Below are 23,469 nucleotides of genomic sequence, written 5' to 3' on the forward strand. Positions count from 1 at the left end.
GCCCTTAATTTTTATCAAATTATTAAAAATTATGCATAGATGACATTAAGATGTCTGAGATTTGATTCAAAATAATCCAGTGGGCAGGATAAGTAAACGTGATTGGCCACTTGTTGAAAACTGCTGACACTGGCTGATGGGTACATGGGAGTTCATTATATTCTCTCTAGTTTTATTTGTTTGAAAATTTCTACAGTACAAAGTTTGTTTTTTTCTCAAAGAAACTTTATTTCTTGTAGCCATCTAGTGCCATCTATCGGTTGTCTATGGGAACTGGCCTTTAGGAGAGGAAAACCTGCTGAATCGCTAAGTATGGTGCGCAGTAACTAAGAAGTGAGACTCTTGGCTACTCAGTTACTTCGAAGGACCAAACTGTGGGCAGTTGACAGGCTTGCTTCTACTTTTGGAGTCACAGAGTTGGGTATAGGTATGAAATATGAACTTTTCGGCCGGGTGCGGTGGCTCACGCCTGTAATCCCACCACTTTGGGCAGCCGTGGGGGGGGGGGTGGATCATGAGGTCAGGAGTTCGAGACCAGCCTGCCCAACACAGTGAAACCCCGTCTCTACTAAAAATACAAAAATTATCCGGGCGTGGTGGTGTGCACCTGTAATCCCAGCTACTCAGGAGGCTGAGGCAGGAGAATCACTTGAACCTGGGAGACGGAGGTTGCAGTGAGCCGAGATCGCGCCACTGTACTCCATACGCCCACTGTACTCTGGGCGACAGAGCAAGGCTTTGTTTCCAAAAAAAAAAAAAAAAGAACTTTTCATGTCTTAGTCATGTAGTCATCTATAGAAACAAATAGCATATATAAGCTCTTTTTTTTTGAGAGACCTTAGAAAATCATCAATTTGGAGGATCACAAAAATTCTATGATAACTTCTGAAAGTAGAAAATAATATTTTAATGAAATCGTTTCTGCACTAATGTGTTTCTTAGGTTACTCAGAGTCTGTACCAATGATAGATTTTAGAGTTCAGAGCCTCATGGGTTGAACTTTTGTTATCTAATGGTCCCTTGTTGATTTGACCCTCTTCTGCCCAAACAGCCAACTTGCAGATTAAGCACCATTTTAGCCAGGAAAGGGATGGAAAGATAACCACTGAGTGTCTATTTTCTCCTGCTTTTTAATATTTTCTCATTTAATCCTCACAAACCCTCTGTAACATTGGTATTGATATTAGAGTGCTGGGGCTGCCATAACAAAGTACCACAGACTGGGTGGCTTCAGCAACAGAAATTTATTTCCTCACAGTTCTGGAGGCTGGAAGTTCAAGATCAAGCTATCAGTGGGATTGATTTCTTCTGAAGTTGTTTTTCCGTGGCTTGTAAATGGCTATTTTCCCCATCTGTCTTCACATGATCTTCCCTGTATGTGTTTCTGTGTTCTAATCTCTTTTTCTTATAAGGACACCAGTCCTATTAGATTAGGGCCCACCTCAATGATCTCATTTCATCTTAATTAACTCTGTAAAGGCCACATTCAGAGGTACCGAGGGTAAGGGCCTTAATACAAGAATTTTGGGGGGACACAATTCAGCCCATAACAGTGTTATAATTGTTACCTTTCTTTTTTTCCTGCCAGTGATAGAGGGAAGACTTGGAGAATTTCAGTATCCACCCCCCCAAATCTCATAATGTGGAAGTGGCACGGTCTGGATTTGAATCTGGATTACTCTCACACTCTTTTCTCTCCCACACTGCATGCTGATGTCCTGTTTACCCCTTTCTGCATGCTAGGAGACACTTCTTGTCTCTGACTTCCTCTTGATGGAGCTGAACAGCACCCCTCAGCTCTCTGCTGCTTTGAGAACAAAGGTTCTTGTTGTTGCTTTTATTTTAGTAGTAAATTAAGGTTTCGAACCTAAACATTTAAATTAGTTATATTTATTTCAGTAGTAACTGAAGGTTTGTACTGCTCATTTTTCCAGGGAAATAGACCAGGGCTAACCCAAATACTAAAGTAGTAGACATTTTTGGCCTGATTTCCTTGTCTGTTGTCTGGGTTGTCCTTCTTGGCTGGCTCTTCAGGAGCCCTGAACCTTGTTCTCTTCTATTTTTATCCTGCAGATAAGCTGTTCCTCAGTTTCCCCCTCCCTTCATTTGCTCCATCCGTCCATCACCCCATCTTCCCCTGATCTCTGCCTTTAGGAAGATGTCTAGAGCCAATTCCTTACTGCGTTTAGAAGGCTTACTTTGAGCAGATCAGCAGTGGCAAATCAGTAGGTGATTCAAAAGACTCTCAAGCTATAATTTACATCTTAGGAAAAGCCTGAATAGGTAGCTCTCATTTTTCACAAAACTTTTTCTTACCTGTCGATAATAATATTAACAATGAATCTGCCTGTTCAAGATGGTTGACAGAGCATACCTGTTCAGTTCTCCTCCCTTCCCAAATTCTGTGAGAATGCATGAAGAAATATAAACATTGAACATAATAACTTATATTTCTACTTTCACGTACACTCATTTGATATTCACAACAAATCTGAAAGTCAGGCAGTAATGGCTACATTTTAGCTAAGGAAGGGAAAGCGCAGACAGAGACTAGCTTGCCCAAAGCAAACAGCCAATCAGTGGAGGAGCTGGCAGCGCAACCCAGATGTCCAGAATTGCCTCATTCAGAGCTCTAGTTTGTCAAGGTTATTTTATTGCGCGAGTCCAACCATCCAACTAGGCAGCCTCAGTTTCTAATTGCCTTAGAATTGCTCATATGGTGGAACAACTTTATATCTAATTTAAAATTCAAAGGTCTGTTTTTATTTGCATTAGATATCAATCTACAGCATATGCTGTATCTGGTTTTACCATCCATCCCTCCTGTAACACAGGCGATCTCCAGAGTATCAGAATTTTCAGTGGTGTCTGGGTGATGCCCAAGATTCATTGAGCTGGCCATCTTAGGCAGCTCTCTATCGCATTTAGTATTATGACAGTATCTATGTTTTGGTTTGGTGGATAAAATAATAATGTATTTCATGTAACCTTATTGGTGTCTACATGAAAGCAATGCCAAGTGTCCAGTTTCTAAAAGTGTTGAGCAGAAACAGATGAAGCAGGTGTCTATGGAGACTTTGTCTTGTCCTTGATTTCAAAAAGGTTTGAGAACCATGGTTTCAGATCATCCTAAATAAAGTGCAATATTCCAGAGCAGTTGTGTAAAGAGGAAATGCACCCAATCCACGGCTTTACTGACATCTTTAGGCAAACGATCATTGACCAAAAGCTGTTTAGGAGAAAACTGAGCATAAATCCTTATACTGGCCAAGGCAAACAACTTTTAGCTGTACATGGCAGATAGGTATGAGTGAATTCTACAAATCAAACCAAATCACGCCAAACAAACAAAACACTAGTACCTAAATCTGAGAATTTGAGAGCTGTCAGATAAGGTGGTAACCTACAAGATATATTTAATAACAAACAGATTTGAATATACTGACATTTAAAAATAATTTTTCTTATTTGCTCTATGCTTTTCAAGAAAATTTCTTATTTGATTGCATTTATTGTAGAATTTGGGAATAAACTACTTGTTATTTTACTCTATGGACATATTCACTGCTACTTTTTGGTTACATTCTCTACCGTCCTCTGTATCTTGTTCACTGATTGTGTATAGACAGTACATATTTGCACACATACCATGTGTACCACATATGCAGATACACTATGTAGTTAGTGGCTACCACACATACATACACACATACACATCAGGATTATATTGCACATGCTATATTGTAAGCTTTTCTCCCTTAAATATATAATGAATTCATTTGCATGGGAACAAATAGACTTATACATTAAAAAGTGCTTTATGTTCTAGACCAATTTGTAAGCACACAGGCTGTAGAAGATGAGGCCCATATTACTACTAAATTTCCACCCAGCCAGCAATATCCATTGCTTCTCTACATTGGATTTAATTTTTTATAGTTTATCATTTCCAGATTGGTGTTCAGGGTTTAGGTAGCTGGTTGATAGAGAAGTATAGGCATTCCTTGTTTAGGCATGGGATGAATTCTTGGAACTGGGAGACCAACCAAATGAGCAAAATGAGCAAGAGGTAGTGTTAGCAGAACATAATCTCTCTGAAGGTGCTTTTCTGTAGTTGATCTTGTAACTACCTTGAATTCCTTTTTTTTTTTTTTTGAGATGGAGTCTTGCTCTGTTGCCCAGGCAACCTCTGCCTCCCGGGTTCAAGCAATTCTCCTACCTCAGCCTGCTGAGTAGCTGGGATTACAGGCATGTGCCACCATGCCCAGCTAATTTTTTTTTGTATTTTTAGTAGAGACAGGGTTTCACCATCTTGGCCAGGCTGGTCTCGAACTCCTGACTTTGTGATCTGCCCACCTCAGCCTCCCAAAGTGCTGGGATTACAGGCATGAGCCACCATGCCTGGCCCTTGAATTCTTTTAAAATCTCCTAAAGTTAGGAGATGCCTCAGGCCAAAGTTTTTAGGTTATGATTCCCTCAATTTTGGTCATTCTTCCCAAGCTGCAGTGGTAATGCCCTGACTACTTTTGACAGGCACCCTGTTTTCCCTGCCGTTTCTCTGAAGGCATCTTGAACTGCTTTAAAATTTGTGTTTTAATACTCAGTGTGATAATCTTCCTCGCCACTTTTGAGTCACTTTCAGCACAATTACTTGCAAACTTTTTGTTATCCATCAGGAGTCAAAAACCTTCACTGGAACATGGCATAAGGGCAGGAAGAGACAAAGTGACCAAAGATAGTGGTATAACAAGGGTGGTATTGGAGGGAGCAGTCCCCTGTGGGTACAGGCAATGAGTGGGCGCATTGTCTGTAAAGAGCTTAAAAACAGTAATAAGACAAAAAATTGGTCTGCTTTGTTATTGCTGAGCACCAGCAATTCTAAATGATGTCAGTGATAGAATTCTTCTCTGTACCTCAGCTGACTGTTCCCATCTGCTGCTGCTCCGGGAATACCACTGCCGAGCAAACACTAGATTTCCAGGCTCTGTCCACAGTGAAGGAAGCATAGTTGAGTTCATTAGTACTTTCTGGATGAGAGCATTAAAATATCATAGCCACATGTGGCTGTTTACAGTGATATCAATGAAAATAAAATAATATTACAAATTCACTTCCTCAGACACATTTTAAGAGTTTATTAGCTCTATGTAAGTAATAGCTACCATACTGGACAGTGAATATTACCATAGAATATTACCATCATTAATGAGAACTCTAGGAGACAGTGTTGCTTTAGACTCTACCAGCAGTCTGGTCATAAGAAAAACATATATTAAATTCACTGCTCAGATGTACTGTATATAGTAAACATTATTGTATGTATTCCATATATACAGTCATAACATTTACGAGAATAAATAGTGGCATAACAAGTCAGCATTTTATGGGGCAGCATTAAATGATACAGCATCTTTGCCCATAAAAATTTGACAGTAGGTTAGCCCAATGTTAATATTAAATGCCCACTATGTGACCAGATACTAGGCTAAATATTGGAGATAGCAGAGTAATTAATCGAATGCCTGCTTAGGAGTAGTTTAGATCTAGTAGGGGAAACAAAGAGGTAAACAAATATTACATTACAGTGAGATAGTTATAATAATTAAAACGTGTTTATAGTATGTGATCAGTACAAAGGAAGGCTTAATAAGCCATCTCTACCTTGAGGGTGGATGTTGGTATTTCAAGTATGTGTGGGAAAGGGCAATATGGCAATGTAATTGGGGAAATGAAGACCTAGGATGGTTTACTCACAAGGATCAATTTAGCTCAGGCTACTGTAAAAAGGAATAAACAAGGTGGTTTCCAGGCTTAAGGAAAAGGGGTGAGCTGTACTGCAAGCACTGATGTTGTTAACCTGGAGGATGAGTTAGGTTGTCAGGATGAGAAATGTCAGCTGAGTTAATGTCATAGAATCACAGTGTCATAGAATCATAGAAATCATTGTATGAAGATTGAATTATGAATAATAAGTATGAAATGAATTGCAGATAATGGCATGCTAAGACAGGGAAGTGGGGAAGAAGTAATAAAGGGCAAAGTACAGCAGGAAAAAACAAAGAAACACTATTTGACCCAATGTTGAGTCCCATCTAGAGTAACATTTGTGCTTTTTGCCATAATTAAACCAGCAGAGTAATGAGCTTCAGAGTCGGGGTAGTTTTGTCAAACCCCGGCTTCTAGGGACATTGGTGCCTTTAAAACACTTGTAGGGTAAATATAAACGGTACTTATTGTAGTGAAGAATTACCTAAGGAGCTTGTTAGAAGAGATTTTCTGGGCAAGTCCCCACTCCACTTGAGTATGTTTGGGATGAGGCCAATAATTTGCATTTTTAACAACCATCCCAGGCATTTCTTATGAAAGTGGCCCCACTGACCACAGTTGGAGAAATACTAGTTTATTAGAACAATGAAATGTGAAAGAAAGAAGTCAGGACATACGAAGACTTCCTGGTCACTTCCCTTTCAAAAGAAGAGAAGGAAAATGCAAAGTGAATATTAGTTTTGATTTCCGGAGAAATTTTCATCTAAAGCAAATGGTAAATGGGTTCCAGACATTGGCTATTACATGTGGAAATGAGCTGACTCCATTAAGAATAGTAAGAGAGAAATAATTGCTTGCACTTTAAGATTTATTTAATTTGCAACATAGGTTTATTAACAATAATTTGTTTATTTCTATAAATTGGGGACAAGGCTAGGGTTTGTCTAGCCACAGCTCTGGGTGAAATTCTAAGCAGACACTTAGTGAAAATCAGGTCTTTGTTGTAGCCAGCATGCTGCCTCTCCATTGGTTCTCGAAGATCCTTTTTAAGTTCCTCTCAGGAGTATTTTTCACTCGAGATAAAGAGGAAGCTAAATATCCTCCTAGGTCACCATTATTGATCTTCCCTAAACTTTCTTTCTTGCCAAAATGAAGGGCTCTGCATCAAGGGATCTTCATGGAAGAAAAGCTCCTCTCAGCAAGCAGGGCACAAGATGGCTGATGTGGCTGATGTTCTCTATCCTTGGAGATAAAAGAGAGCAGAAACGGTAACTGGGCTTCTTGGGATAGAAGAGAGACAAAGTCTAGGAGAATGTGATAAGGTGTTTTGAATCTTTGGGGCTTCCTTATGTTTGATCTGGGCATTCTTTAAAACTCTAATTTAGTGATAAAGTCCTTAAATGGGTAGTGTTTGGTCCTTACTGGATGGATGGCATGGGCAAGGGGGGCCTGGGGAAAGGGAAGCCTTGGAGAGAGCTCTAAAAGGAAATCCATAAAAGAGGGAGGAGAACAATGTCCCTCCCAGAAGCCTGCTGGAAAGGAAGGCTGATGGAAGGTGCCTAGAGATAAGGTATTGAGTCAGAAAAGGTTAAACAGAAGAATGCCTTTTGTAAATGCTGAAAATCTCATGGCGGCTCATTGTTACTGCCCTGATATAGAGTTTCGTCTTCTTCATTTGCCTGGGACCAATATGTCGAGCTCTCTCCTCCAGGACAGGAAAGTAACTGTCTAGTGATTCTGGGGACCCGAAAACATTGCTACCAAGTGGGCCTGCTAACTACCACTGAGCTGGCTAGGTAAAAAACTTTCTGGGTGGTGGTAGCCTTGAGGTTTGGCTACGGTCACCCTCCCGTGACCCAGCATAGGATTGGCTGGAGGCTGAGGTAGATGGATAGACTGGGGAAATTCAGGGCTGATGAGGAGGAAGCACAATGGATGAAGGGTGGAGGGGGAAGAGGTGACCAGGAAGTGGGAAGAGTCTAGCTTGGGATACCTTTCTCAATAGATCACCTTTGAGTCACTTCTTTCTCCAGCCTGCAGTGTTGCAAATAAGCCATCTGACTCATGATGTGAATAACCTGCATCCTTCACTTGCATGGTCAACAGCAATAACAGAGGCCACTGGCCCACAGGATCACTGCTGAAGCAGTTTATCTTCTCTGAGTTTTTAGTTTGAGGAAACTGTAACTATAGAACACAGCAAAACGTCTTCAGAAGGGCTATTTATATCCCCATGGAAACACTCTCATAATCTAAAACAGTGGTTTTCAAAGCGTGTTTCCTGGACTGGCAGTATTAGCATCACCTGGGAAACTGTTAGAATTGCAAATTCTCAGGCCCCACCCCTGACCTACTGCATCAGACTGTCTGGATCTTAGCTGAGCGCATTAGCCGTCTGAAGAAAACATTTTCTCAAAAGTTCTGTAATCCTTATGCCCCTTAGCTCTAACTAGGTTACTGTTTTGGAATTTTTAGGAATTTTAGGAAAATGTTTTGAGTATGCCTCCCGCCTCTCACTTGGAGCACACAAAAGAATACCTAGTGAAGGAAAAAACTCAATACTTCTATCTCTTCGCCCATGGCATGAGCTCTGATTAATATATATGTTTCTTTTCTTTTCTTTTTTGAGATGGAGTCTTGCTCTGTTGCCCAGGCTGGAGTGCAGTGGTGCTATCTTGGCTCACTGCAACCTTCACCTCCCGAGTTCAAGCAATTCTGCTTCAGCCTCCTGAGTAGTTGAGATTACAGGCACGTGCCACCACACCTGGCTAATTTGTGCAATTTTTTAGTAGAGATGGGGTTTGACCATGTTGGCCAGGCTGGTCCTCAAACTCCTGACCTCGTGATCTGCCCACCTTGCCCTCCCAAAGTGCTGGGATTACAGGCGGGAGCCACCGCGCCCAGCCCCTAATTTTTTTTTTTATTAGCATGGAAAATCCATAGCAAAATTTAAAGCTGCAGGTGCCATGTTAAGACCAAGGTCTTGCAAAATGTGTATCCTTACAAGATGTGCAGGTATCTTGGTAAAATTCATGGAAAGAGAAAGAGAAAACAAGGCGCACGGGCACAGGCTCCAGAGAGGTGGCGACCCCTGCTGCTCAGCCTGGTGCTTTCCCAGGTGCTTCCATTACTCACCCTTAATGATGGTGGTTCTTACAGTGGCTGTCCCGGCAGGCCTGCCTCTGACTTCCTGGTGCACCATCATCTGCTGCTGCCTTCAGCAGCTGCCATATTTTATTCCTCCCCCTCCATTTCTTACTTGAGTTGAATTCAGGTGAGGTTGCTAGATTTACCAAATAAAAATACCGGAAGCCCAGTTAAATTTGAATTTCAGATAAACGTTGAGGAATTTTTATAGCATAAGTATGTTCCATGCAATACTAGGACATAGTTATACTAAAAATAATCTGTTACTTATCGGAAATTCAAATTTAAGTAGGTGTTTTGTGTTTTATCTGGTAAGCTTATTTAAGGAAAAGGAATTACTATTTCCAGTTGCCTGACTCAGGAGGGGCATTTTCTTTTAGAAAGGAACACATTTTGCCGTATAAATAAGGAAAGGCTTATCTGCGTACACCTGTGCTATCTATTAAGCTAGTCACTAGCCACCTATCGAGGACCTAAAATGGGACTAGTCTGAATTGTGTAAATACTGAGTTTTGAAGAATTTGTGTGAAAGAGACTATAAGATATTTCAATTTTTTTTAACAAATAGGTTATATGCTGAAATGATTTTGGAGGTACTGGGTTAAAAAGTATTATCAACTCTCTTTTCCGGCTGGAACCAGGGAGGGTGTCGAAGAGAAGAAGAAGGTTCCTGCTGTACCAGAATCCCTTAAGAAAAAGTGAAGGAATTTCGCAGAGCTGATGATCAAGCACCTGAGAAATAAGTTTGCCCAAAAGATGCTTCAAAAGGTAAGGAGGAAGCTTATCTATGAAAAAGCAAAGCACTATCACAAGGAATATAGGCAGATGTACAGAACTGAAATTCGAATGGCGAGGATGGCAAGAAAAGCTGGCAACTTCTGTGTACCTGCAGAACCCAAATTGGCTTTTGTCATCAGGATCAGAGGTTATCAACTGGGTGAGCCCAAAGGTCTGAAAGGTGTTGCAACTTCGTTGCCTTCGTCAAATCTTCCATAGAAACTTTGTGAAGCTCAGCAGGGATTCAATAACATGCTGAGGTTTGTAGAACCATATATTGCATGAGCATACCCAAATCAGAAGCCAGTAAATAAACTAATCTACAAACATGGCTATAGCAAAATCAATAAGAAGCGACTTGCTCCGACAGATAATACTTTGATTGCTCTATCTCTTGGTTAATATGGCATCATCTACATAGAGGATCTGATTCATGGGATCTATACTGTTGGAAAAAATAACTTCCTGTGGACCTTCAAATTATCCTCTCAACAAGGTGGAATGAAGAAAAAGACCAATTTTGTAGAAGGTGGAGTTGCTGACAACAGGGAAGACCAGATCAATAGGCTTATTAGAAGAATAAACGTGCCTACCACGATTATTTTTTCTAATCTGGCCCATTAATAAACAGTACCTGCTCTCAAACTGAAAAAAACACAAAATCAAAAAGTATGATTAAGATTAATGTAGTCTGTTTCTTTTTCCTCTTTGACTGTGGCTACTAGGAAATTTAAGATGGCATAGGTAGCTTGCATTCACAGTCCACATTCCATGGCCACTGGACAGTGCTGGCCTGCAGCCGGAGCCAAGTCGGGGAGACATAATGACCATCAGGCCAGGAGCAAAGTGCCAACCTTTCCAGAAAGTGTGAGATTCTCCTCATTATAAGCTTGTGGCTTAAATGGCTGGGGGTGTACAGATTCCTTGAATGTAGTTTTTATTCACATAGTTTTCATTTTTCTGTCCTGACAAAAACTTGGTGATGTTTGAATGATTATAGAACAAATGGGATTGTGGTTTATGTTTCCTATTACGCGTATTTGGCAGTTGAATTACGACATTAGATTGGGACATGGTGAGAGGGGGCAGGATACGGGGTAGGAGGAGGGGAGCAAGTTACAAAAGGCCCTAGTTCCAGGAAGCTGGGCTGAGTTGTTCCATTTAACTTCTTCTTCCTTTTATTCCTATGGTTTTATGATTGCAAATAGGCAGTGGCAGGGCAGCTCTGACTATATTTGCTAGAAGCAGATGTCCACATTAATTTAGATGTTTAGGGATCGAAAATCATAGAGGGTGGCACTAGGAAATATAGAAAATGCCAATGAAATTTTTTGTCAGGCAAATTAAATCTTTGCAAGTCCCCTGACTTCTGAAAACTATTTACAGAACTGGATTCTGAAAGTGGGACATCTTTTTATAACATAAAATATCTGGGGATTTCAAGGTTTGAATCTGGGACTTTTAAGTCCTGGGTTTGATCTGCCAACCCCTCTCTCTTCCCTCCCTCCATTACTTAACCTTTTCCCCCTGAAGTTCCTGGAAAGCAAAGAAACTTTCATGAAAGCAAAGGAAATAAAAATTTAAGACCTTTTAGAGGCCAAGAGCTTGGTCAATGGTAAAATAACTCGATCTTTACCAAGCTCCATTTAAAATGTTTATTCTAACCATTTCAAATTGAAGAATCGGTTCTCAGCTGTAGGATCCACCATCTGTTGATTTCCATTTTTTCTTCCTGATCTCACCACCCACTGCCTGGGATGCCACATTGCCCTTCACAGATGCTTTGCCACCTGATTCTAAGATGTGACATCCAAGATCTCAAGCCAGAAAAAGAGTTGCTGCCACATCTTGTATGAACTAGCAATCAAGTGGCTATTTCATCCAGCCCATTAGCCCTCCACCCACCCCCTTGGTCTTTCACTTGGCATTACTTTCAGTATCTTGAGGATTATTGTAGCAACATGTAACACATGGCCTTTCAGTGAGAAGAGTGTTGATGGCATTGCCTGGCAGAAGGAAGTAGAGAGCAGAGGCTTAGGGGCTGTGTGCCAGATGGCATTTTGGGAGAAGGAGAACATCTCACTTCTTTGAAGGCTTGAGATTTCAGGTCCAAAGGAGACTGAGTGTGTAGGAGGAGTGGTAGCTACTGACCAGGAAGTTGTTGCTTGCTGCACTCCCCTCCTGATAGGGAATCCTGGATTGCCTGGAGAGGGGTCTGAGGCAGTTGTATCTGGTTTGGGGTTCTACCAAGTGAAGCTGGAGATTTGTAAAAGCTTGTCATCCATTGATCATTGGTTCTTGTACTATATCAGTGTAGAGATGGAGACGTAGTGCAATTTGCTAGATTTAGGTGCCAAAACAAAAAAATCAGAAGTCTCAGGCTCATCTCAACAGATTATAATGCTAAGTGTCAAGTATTAGACTACGACTTCATTCTCCTTATTTACTACCTAATTATAGTCATGTTATGCACCATTGTGTTTGTACTATTTTGAGATTCAGCTATAAGGCAGCGCAGTTTATCAGAGCAAATCAAAGCAGGTGAGAGGAAGGACAGGGTTTGGGTGTAGCCTAGTGTGTTTGATGGTGGTGAGGGATAGTCAGCAAGACAGAAAAGGAACAGGACCCAAAGGCACTGCAATCTCTCATCCTGGTTGAGGCATGAGATGGTAGAATGCCCCAACAGGTACAGCAATGATGGGAAATACAGGCAGATAGTTTCAGCTAGGGCTGGAATGATCTAAAGACTTGTTCACTCACATATCTTGTTGGACCTTAGTTGGGGCTGTTGGCCTGAATACCTACGTAGAGACTGGTGCTAGTGGGACATCAGCCTCAGGTGTTCAGCTTTTCCATGTGGCAGCTTGGACTTCCTCATAGCATGGTGGCTGGGATCCAAGAGCGAGGATCCCAGGAGAAGGAGGTAGAAGCTGCACGTCCTTTTCAGACCTAGCCTCAGAAGTCACACAGCATTACTTTTGTCATAGCCTGTTGGTGTAGAAGTCCTGAGCCGCTGGCCTGAATTAAATGGAGGAAACATTCAATGAGAAAAACATTAAAGAAATTGGGGTCATATGTTAAAACACAATCTGTCTTATGACCAGTATTGTTTACTTTCCTCCCACATGCAAAGTATATTCACTTCACCAAAGACTCTAGAAAAATCTTATTCCATTACTAAATCAGGCTCAGACTCAAAGTCCACATGCAATTGAGGCTCCTGCAGCATGGTTCCTCAAGTCCATCTTCTTAAGTACCATCCTTCTCAGTCTGAAAACCTGTAAATTAAAGAGACTGATGATCTGTCCTACGGTGGTGGAACAGGAATAGGATAACTGCAGTAGATACTCCCATTCAGAAAGTGAGAAAATAGGAGGCACACAGCAGCCACTGGTTCACAGCAATTCTGAAATCCCCAAGGCACATGTGGCTAATTCCTTTATTAGGACTTAGTTTGCTATTATACTTACTATCTGAGAATGATCTCCCATGGCTCTAGTCTCTGCCCTGTAGGCTCTGAGTTACTCTTCCTTGTCCTTGAGAAATGGACTCAGGTAATTCTAGGAGATTTGAGAAGAGAGGAAGCTAGTACCTGGCTCACTTGTTCATAGGGAGCAGAGCTCTGAACCTTGGGTTTGGTTCTGGAGCAGGGATCTGGCAGTCCCTGGGCATAGAGACTGGTGATAATGAAACATATGGACCTGGTTCCTATAGTGGGGAGCAGACAGACACTAATGTCTCAGGCCCCTTACACAAAATGAGGGACTGGGCTTAGGTATTCTTTAGCTCAGGTAGGGTAGAGGACCCAGATAAATAAGGGAGTTTCCCTGTAAGGAAAAGATTAAAGCTATTTCAGGCCATGGGAGCTTGGTCAAATTGACAAAAGATATGCATAGTTTTTTTTTTTTCTCAAGCCAAATTCACTTCCTAGAAGTAAATCAGGGCCCTTTGAGAGCTGAATTGCTTTCAGCAACATTAATATAATACATTAACTTGCTGTTCCTAGGTGATATAATCAAGGAGTTTTAAATTGAGGTAGTTTTCCTTCAGAGCTGCTAGAATATTTTAATTATTTCTTTATGGTACGTATTTCGCTTACTTCCAAATGAGATTGAGACAGTATACATCTAAAAAGATTATCAAAACAAAAATAAAGAATCAAAAACTATATAAATAAGTGTGCTAAGACTTAGAATTAATTTAGTAACAATGATTGAATATTAAATGTGCTCTAAGCTTCATTCCAGAACATACTTTCATACAGCTGTGTCTATGTTTGGTATGTCTTTGAACATGCATAAGAGTCTAAGTATTTGCTTCTGGAAATACTTACTTCCAACTTCTTTAAAGGTAAAGCAACTCATTTATTTAGAATGGAATGTTTGAAGTTGGAGGAGTCTTGAGAGATCATCAACTCCAGCTTCATCTCTCTGCAGCTGAAGGCTGGAGGATCTAGAGAGATTCAGGGGCTTGCCCAAAGGTCAGACTGATTGATCAGAGTTGACGTTGACTTCATAGCCCAATGTTCTTTCCTGTATACCATAAAGGAGCAATTCTTTTTTTTTTTTTTTTTTTTAATGTGGTAAAACATTATATAGCATTAAATGTACCATATTAGGCATTTTAATTGTATAGTTCAATAGCATTAAGTACATTCACATCATTGTGCAACACAATTCTAGAAGCTTTTATCTTGCAAAACTGAAACTCTATACCAACTAAACACTAATTTTTGCCTCCCCAACCACCTAGCCCTTTGGCAACCACATTTCTACTTTCTGTTTCTGTGGTTTTTACTGCTTAAGATACTTCATATGGTTAGACTCCTACAATATTTATCCTTCTGCAACTGCCTTATTTCACTTGGCATAACTCGAGGTTCATCCATGATGAGGCATGGGACAGAATTTCCTTATTTTTAAAGGCTGAGTAATATTCCACATTTTCTTTACTCATTAATCTGTTGATGAACATTTGGGTGACTTTCACCTCTTGGCTCTGTGAATAATACTGCAATGAACATAGATCTGCAACTGTCTTTTGAGATCCTGCTTTGAATTCTTTTGGATAATACCTAGAAGTAGAATTGTTGGATCATATGATAATTTTATTTCTAAGTTTTTAAGAAACCTCCATGTTATCTTCCGTAATAATTACACATTCTCACCAACAGTACACAAGAGTTTCAATTTCTCCACATCCTCAACAACCCTTGTTATTTTGTTCTTTTGATAGTGGTTATCGTAACAGGTGTGAGGCAATGTCTCATTGTGGTTTTGATTTGCATTTACTTATAATTAGGGATGTTCAGCATCTTTTCATAGGACATAGGCATTTATAAGAGCAAATATTTTGTGCAAACTAATATGGGGAAAAATTAAGATAGTAAGGTTGAAGGTGAATCTTGTGGCCGTGGTAAGAATGTATTTTCTTTTTAATGTAGGATTGTATTTGAAATCTCTCACACAGTTTAATCATTTTGTTCTGCCATTATTTGGCCATCTTTGTACTTTCTGACTTGGTCCTCCATGAGAAAGTAACATTTGAATTTGTGAGCCATTAATTGTCAGGATTAGAACAAATTTAGTAGATCTTCTAATTGCAACATCTGCATTTTACAGATGAGTAAACTTTGGATTAAAAAGTGAAAAAAATTCAATTGAGGAGCAACATCTTGATATAAGGGGAAAACCCTTCTGATTACTGAAAATTTAAATTTTTTCCTGGCTTCATTGAGGTATAATTGGCTAATAAAATTGTGTATATTTAAGATATACAATGTTATAATTTTATATACATATACATTGTGCAATGATTATTACAATCAAGTTAGTTAACACTTCCATTACCTTACATAGTTACCATTTTTAAAAATTGTGAGAACCTTTAAGATTTACTTTCTAGGCAAATTTCAAGTATATAATACAGCATTTATTATTACCTATAGACACAATGCTGTACATTAGATCCAAAGAACTTATTCGTGCTATAATGGAAAGTTTTTAACTATTTGACCAATATCACCCTATTTCTCCCACCAGTAAGCACCCAGCAACCACCATCCTACTACACATCTATAAGTTCGACTCTTTTTAGATTCCTCATGTAAGTGAGATCATATAGTATTTCTCTTTCTCTGTCCAACTTTTTCACTTAGCATGATGCACTCAAGTTGCATCCATGTTATCACAAATGGCAAGATTTCCTTCTTTTTAATAGCTGAATAATATTCCATTGTGTTTATGTGTGTGTATATAAATATGTGTATATATAAGTATATACACATATATAAGCATATATGTGTATATATAAGTATATAAAGTATATAAGTATATATGTATATGTATATATACGTATATATACATATAAGTATATATATGTATGTGTATATATATTATATATATACACACACACACATACTTTCTTTATGCATTCATCTGTTGCTGGACACTTAGGTTGTTTCCATGTCTTTGCTATTGTGAATAATGCTTCAATAAACATGAGGGTGCAGATATCTCTTTGAGATACTGATTTCATTTCCTGTGGATATGAAACCTGAGGTTTTCTTCATGTCCTCGCTAACACTTGTTATTTCTTGTCTTTTTGCTAATAGTCACCCTAACCGGTGTGAAGTGATATTTCATTTGATTTGCATTTCTATGATGATTGATGATGTTGAGAACTTTTTTTATGTAATTGATGACTGTTTGTATGCCATCTTTGAGAAAATGTCTGTTTATGTCCTTTGCCCACTTTTTAATTGATCTATTTGGTTTTTTTTCTATTGAATTGTATGAGTTCTTACATATTTTGGATATTAACCCCTTGTCAGATACGTGGTTTGGAACTCAGTGGTTGAACATATTTTGAAGAATTGCCACAATTATTTTTCTGAGATCTCTGCAAGATGTTTTGTTTTGTAATCCCCTCCTTTTTTGTGGCTCTGATGAAAATCTTTGAGTGCTAGGCTTTGGAATCAGACCAGATTGTTTGACTTATATACCTTATAATGAAAACAAACATTAACTTTTACTTTTGCTTACGTTTTGAGAGCACTGAGAGCAAATTCATGTATGTGGCCTCACGGTGGCAGAGGGTTAGGAACATAGGAGCAGATCAGTTCGGCTCCTGTCTTGTGGCAGGTGCTGTTTTGGGCCTCATGGGGTTTATACCATCTCAACAAATATGGACAGGATCCTCAAAACTAGTGCAGACCTGACTATTCTTCCCAAGTATTCTGTGTGTATTAGTCAGGGTTCTCTAGAGAAAAAGAACCAAATACGTACGTGTGTGCGCATACACACACACAAATATATATATATACACACACATACACACATATATACACACATGTATATGTATATAGGTATATGCTTGCACACACACATACACATGTATACATATAGAAAGACATTTATTATGAGGAATTAGCTCATATGATTACAGAGGCTGAGAAAGCCCGAGATCTCTAGTTAGCAAGCTGGAGACCCAGGATTGCTGATGGTATAGTTTCAGGCTGAAAGTCAGCAGGTTGGAGGCTCAAGAAGAGCTGATGTTTCATTTTGAGTCCAGAGGCTGGAAAAGACTGATGTCCCAGCTCAAAGCAGTCAGGCCAGAGGAGTCCCCTCTCACTCAGCATTTTTGCTGTATTTGGATCTCAACTTGATTGGAGGAAACCCACCTACGTTAGGGAGGGCAACCTGCATTACTCAGTCTGCTCATTCAAATGTTAATCTCATCCAGAAACACCTTCTCAGACACCCAGAATCACATTTAACCAAATGTCTGAACACCCTGTGGCCCAGTCAGGTTAAAATATTAAATTGATAAGTAACTATGGTTACCACTGAGGGTTTCCAGGATGACTTTGGGGACATATGGACAAGTTGGCTAGCTGTGTGACCTTGGGCAAGTTATTTAACTTCACTGTGCCTCAGTTTTCTCATTTGTAAGGTAAAGATGATAATATTTCCTCCCTCATTGGATTGTCTTGAGGATTAAATGAATTAGTATTAGTAAAGTGTTGAGAAGCATGCATGGCAAGTTGTAAATGGAACATGTTAAATATGATTTTAACATACTTTAATAGTTTTATCTATTTATTTTGATGTACAGTAAAAAGAAATACAACTAGCATGATTTCAAGGATATTTTTGGTCAGGATGAGGCTAAGTAAAAAAGCAGTAAGTTGACTGCAAGACACATAATAAGTAAATACTACTATAGAAGGTATATGGAAATGATAGAAACTGTGACGATGGAAAAAGTAAGTGATAATGTTTAGAAAATACCCAATTTTCTGAGGAATTTCCTGGAACTGAAAGCTTTCCTGGGATGTAGAACATTTAGTACTAAAACTGGGTAAGTCCCCAGTAAACCAGGATGGTTGGTCAACCTGTATACAACTACAGCCTGATATTTATCCCACGAGCATTTTTTGAACACTTGTATTGTTTCAGGCAGTGGGAGCTTCCAAAGGACCCCCCCGCCGTCTAATGGGCTCTAAGTAGAGTGGATCCCAGTCCATATCCTGCCACTGACATGCTTGTGATTTTAAGTAAGGCTCTTTGGCTTCTCTTAATCTCTGTTTCTTAGTGTACAAGAAGAAGTGGATGAAATAATGATCTCTAAAACCCTTCCAGCACTGGAGTTCTTTGATATGAAGCACACAGTACGTCTGCTACTGTTAAAATCTCAACTCCCTGATGGCCAGCATGAGGAAAGAACAATGAGCAAAACATGCATTGTGATTCTTTTCTTAGCATTCAGTTCCAGCCTAAGGCAGGGGAGCCTCTTCTACGCTTCCAACCAACCAAAACTCTGACACAAAATGATCATCCCAAACATAGGATCCCTTGGAAATGCCTGAATAATGTAAGTGGCCTAGGAAATTGGCAGAAGAAAGACTCAAACATGTAAGATTTACATAAGAAGCACCTGCACAATTTATTAGGGTGAGAGGAGATGTTTATGAGGTCAGGAAATACAGGTTGCTGTAATTGTGCTTGTGTTTACAAGTCGAAAATGCATCTTTGGTGGTAGGACCAGGATAAATTATTTACTTGGTTGATTAAGAGACTCTCATCTCGAGTCTTGTTTCTCTTCATCAAATAACCTTTCAAAGTCGACAATGTTCCACATTTCAGGCAAGTTATGTTACACAAGAGTGTAACTCACTGACCATCTGTTTTTGTGTGACTAAAATCATCTTACAGTTGTGGCTTGGAAAAGCTATCTCACACAAATTGTTATTTATACATATTTTTTTCCAGAGTCAATTTAATGCAACAAATATCTGGAGTTCCAGTTATGAGCTCAATTCTGTGAAGTCATGAAGAGGAATAAGAATCTCAGTTGCTAGGAGCCTTGGCTAATAGAAACTCGACAGGAATCCAGTCATCCACATTATAGTGCTGTTGCCATTTGTGGAGAATCTGATTATTTTTACTTGGAACTGAGGTTTGCCTTCTGTGAGATATGGTGGATAGGAATAAGGCTCTGGGTTCTGGCCAGTCTAAGAAGAGTTTCTTGGCTCCTGAGATCAGGAGTCCTGTCTTTTTTCATAATAAACCTCTTCTAAAGCTTGTAATGCCCAGACTTCCTTCAGACAACATTCTAATTATAGCTCCCCTGAGTCACTGGAGGTTTTTAGAATCAGAATGTTGAGAGACAGAGAGAGAGAGATAGACTATAAAAGCAAGCTTACCAGTGTGGGGGTATAGCTCAGGGGTAGAGCATTTGACTGCAGATCAAGAGGTCCCTGGTTCAAATCCAGGTGCCCCCTATGCATTTGTGTTTTTGTTTCAGAAGAACATGGATTGACTTTGACTTCTTATCTTCTATGGCTCATGGCTGATTGAATAATAACTAATGTCCCTTGCCTGCATTCTTAGTACATGCCAGTCTAGGCCCTTTACATTGATTCTCCTCTATTTCTGACCACAGTTTTACAAGATAGATGCTTGTTTGTATTTCCGTTTTACATGAGGAGGCTGAGAGTTGGAGATACTTAGTAATTCACTCAAGGTCAAAAAGCTATAAAGGGCAGATTCAGGATTTGAACCGAGAGCACACACTCTCCCTGACTTAAGTATACTACACATACTGCTCTCCTAATGTTAAAATCTTTGTGACAAAATCCTACTAGGCAATGTTCCCACAGTCCTGTAATTACCCATAGAGTTTCAGAACCTGCTGGCTACAAGGAAAATCAAGGACTTAGTGACTGTGCCCACACTTTGCATTGCCCTGGGGAAAGCGAAGGAATAGAGTTTTATCCACAGAACATTTTAGGGGAGGTGAACAAGAACTGGTCTGAAGTTTAAGGAACTGCACTTTTTCCTCTTTAAATCTTAAGGATTTCTATTACCTTCCATCCCCTGTTCATTTCCTACAGCCAAGTACCCCTACATTGGGTAACTTCACTCAGGACCCAGGCATGGAGCCAGAAGTCAGGTGTAACTCCCACCCACAATACAGGCAATGCTCTGTTTTTAGATCAGTCTGAACAACATACACTGGGCACCTACTGTGTACCAGAACCATGCAAAGTGTGAACCCAGAGGTGAATAAGACATTAGCCCCTCCCCTCATTCAGGATGTAGGCATATAGAATAAGAAAATAGAGTGTATGTGCTGTACCTCGCTGTGATAGGTGCAGTAACACAGAAGAGGCAGTGATTACATCTGTCCAGAGGAGGGGAGGTGAAAGTAAGCATCTGGAGGAGCTGACGGATGGAGGGTGGAATGGAGGTGGAGTTGTGGAGAAGGGTGGTTGCAATTCTAGGCAGAGGAAACAGCGCAGCAGAGCTGGAGCCAGGTAGATACAGATGGAGGCAGCTGGAGCACAAAATGTGACATGGGGAGTGTCAAAAGATAACGCTGAAGCAGAGGAGACAGGTAAAAGTCAGAAGAGAAGAACTGCATGCCGTGCTAAGAGACTTGAAGTTTATTGTGAAGGCGTTTAAAGGGCAGTGATCTAGATGGACTTACTTTTCCAACAGGCTGCTCTGGAAGCAGTACAGAGTGGATGTGGGGGTGGAGGCCGGGAGGCCGGGAGGATATTTAGGAGGTGGTGGCACTGACAGTGTAGGGGTGGAGATGGATTTGAGCAATGTCAAAGATAAAATCAATAGCACCTAGTGATTCACTGGAATTGGGGAGGAGAGGGTGGGAGGAGCCTAGAATTGCCTTAAGTGTTTTGGTCTAGATGACTGAGTACAGGGTGGTGGCATCTCCAACCAAGACAGGAAGGAGACTGCTCAGCTGGTTAAGCAGGTGGGCTCTTCACACAGTCTGAGCCTATGCTGGAATCCTGGCCCCACCACCTGCTAGCTGTGTGACCTAGGGCTAGATATTCCAATCAATCTGTGCCTCAGTTTCCATCCTGTATACTACTAATGCGGATTTTATAGGATTTTTGTAACAATTACATGGGAGGTTGTCGGTAGAACTTTTAGTACCATGCCTGGCATATTGAAAATGCCCAACATATGTGAGCTATTATTATTACAACTAAGCAAAATAGATGGAGAGGCAGGTTTGGACAAGAAGATGATAAGCTTAGGTTTGGGTATACTGGGTTTGAAATCTGAGGCTCCGGTTGGGCATCAGATTGGGCAAGTGCTGGGAGTGGGTGTCTGGGGCCCTCAGACAGCTTGTGAGCTGGAGCTCTGGCTGCTGTTTGTTCCCTGGCTCCATGGCAGCTGACAGACCTCATCAGGGAAAATTTGTTGCACTGACAAAAATTTCCTTGACCTTTTGCTCAATCTTGGAGATGCACGAGATTGAGTTCTCAGATTGGAACTCAAAGGAATAGGAATCAGAGGTGTTCAAAATTGAATTTTGGGCTTTGGAACATCCAGGGTACTTTGTTTTTCTCTTTGGTTTTTGCTGTTGTTTGTTTGTTTGTTTGTTTTTGTTTTTTGTTCTACTCTGGAGTGAGATAGTTGGTCCTGGATGAGGTCTTTATTGAAAATTTGATGAAAATATGCACAATATACAATATGTGCAAATACATAATATTTGCCTATAATTTCAGAATTGAACATGAACATCTGAAGTCCATTTGTGGATACCCAGTTTAGATCCCTTCCACGTCCAATACTTGTTGGTAGCCCCTAATGCTCAAAACATTCATTGATGTGTCCAGAGACCTATGTGCAAATGGTGGTGTATTTTTTAAAGCTGGGATATTAGACTGAGAATACAGCATTGAACTTCAGGTGCTGGGAAGAGAATGAGTATACATGCTCTGGGAAAAACAAGAGATGGTACAGCTAGGAGGAAATTGGGGATGAGTTTAAATTCAAAAGGAATCTTAGACACCAGAAGTATTTATGAGGTGTTTTGCAGGTCATAAAAATGGAATGAATGTTTATTTGAAGCCTATTGGTGTCAAGGGGGTGTAGCTCAGTGGTAGAGCATTTGACTGCAGATCAAGAGGTCCCTGGTTCAAATCCAGGTACCCCCTATGGCATACTTTTGCTCCTCTTGGCAGCTTCATTAAAACTCCTGGACTAGGGTAAGGCAAGAAAGGTGCGTAAGGCTCAAAATTTAAGCAGATGCTTACTCTCAGGTTCATGCAAGTGCCTTGGCTCATTAGTTCCCTTACAGCAGAGCTACCATCTCACATAAACTCACCCTGCCTCTAATACACACACACAAACCCAGTCCTAAACCATGACACATACACACACACGTGTGCTTTCTTACATGTGTTTTTATCTCTTTTTTCCTGTATATTTAATCTTATTAACCAGGTACTTTTTCTCTCCCTTTCTTCAAGTTTTTTATTTATTTTAGGTTTCATGGAAGAGTTTATAAATTCTGTAAATTTTAGATTTACAGAGGAATTGTTAAGATAGCAATAGAGAGGTTTTGTATACCCTTTACCTACCTTGCAACGTGTTAACATATTACATAATCATGGTATATTTATCAAAACTATGAAATGAAATGTTTGAGGTGATGGATATGCTAATTACCCCCAATATGATCATTATACACTGGATACATTTATCAAGATATCACACTGTATCACAATTATTGTATGTCCATTAAAGGTAATAATAAAATAAAAAAAGAACCTGTGAAATAAATCCTGGTCCAACACTATTTTTTACTTTTTGTCAGTATAGACTAGATGTATATATTTATGGGTTACATGAGATATTTTGATACAGGCATGCAATGGTGCAACACTTTTAACCAAATGACAGACTATTCAGATTTCTCCAGTTTATTTTTTCTGCTACTTTTTTTTTTTTTTTTCCACTCCAGGATTCAATCCAGGATACCATGTTGCATTTAGTTGCTATCCTTGTAACGTCTCAGTCTTCTTTAGACTGTGACAGTTTCTCAGTCTTTTCTTGTTTTTGTCACTTTTCTTTTAACCTTGACATCCATTTACGAAAAATCCTGGTTAAATATTTTGCAGAATGCCCTCACTTTGGATTTGTCATGATTAGACTGGGGTTGTGAATTTTTAGAAAACCTATCACAAGGATAATGTGCCATTTTTTTCATATCACATCAGGGGTAGATGATAAGGCCACAACGATTTAAGGTTCTGCTACGCTGGTAAAACTTTTAGGGCCTGATGTGGTGGCTCATGCCTGTAATCCCAGCACTCTGGGAGGCCTAGGTGGGCAGATCACCTGAGGTCAGGAGTTCGAGACCAGCCTGGCCCACATGGTGAAACCCCACCTGTACTAAAAGTACAAAAATTAGCCAGGTGTGGTGGCTGGCGCCTGTAATTACAGCTACTCAGGAGGCTGA

At 40.0% G+C, this 23,469-nt stretch overlaps 2 non-coding genes and 1 pseudogene across 2 annotated transcripts; all 3 read left to right on the forward strand.

The window, feature by feature from the left end:
* Positions 1–6,915: 6,915 nt before the first annotated feature.
* Positions 6,916–10,314, forward strand: LOC105505801 (annotated as a pseudogene).
* A 9,088-nt stretch (positions 10,315–19,402) lies between these two features.
* Positions 19,403–19,474, forward strand: TRNAC-GCA. The gene has a single exon. It is a non-coding gene; the product is annotated as a tRNA-Cys (tRNA).
* A 2,616-nt stretch (positions 19,475–22,090) lies between these two features.
* Positions 22,091–22,162, forward strand: TRNAC-GCA. The gene has a single exon. It is a non-coding gene; the product is annotated as a tRNA-Cys (tRNA).
* The last annotated feature ends 1,307 nt before the right edge of the window (positions 22,163–23,469 follow it).

The sequence above is a fragment of the Colobus angolensis genome, unplaced genomic scaffold (assembly GCF_000951035.1).
Source record: "Colobus angolensis palliatus isolate OR3802 unplaced genomic scaffold, Cang.pa_1.0 Scaffold129, whole genome shotgun sequence".
In the NCBI taxonomy this organism is placed as follows: domain Eukaryota; kingdom Metazoa; phylum Chordata; class Mammalia; order Primates; family Cercopithecidae; genus Colobus; species Colobus angolensis.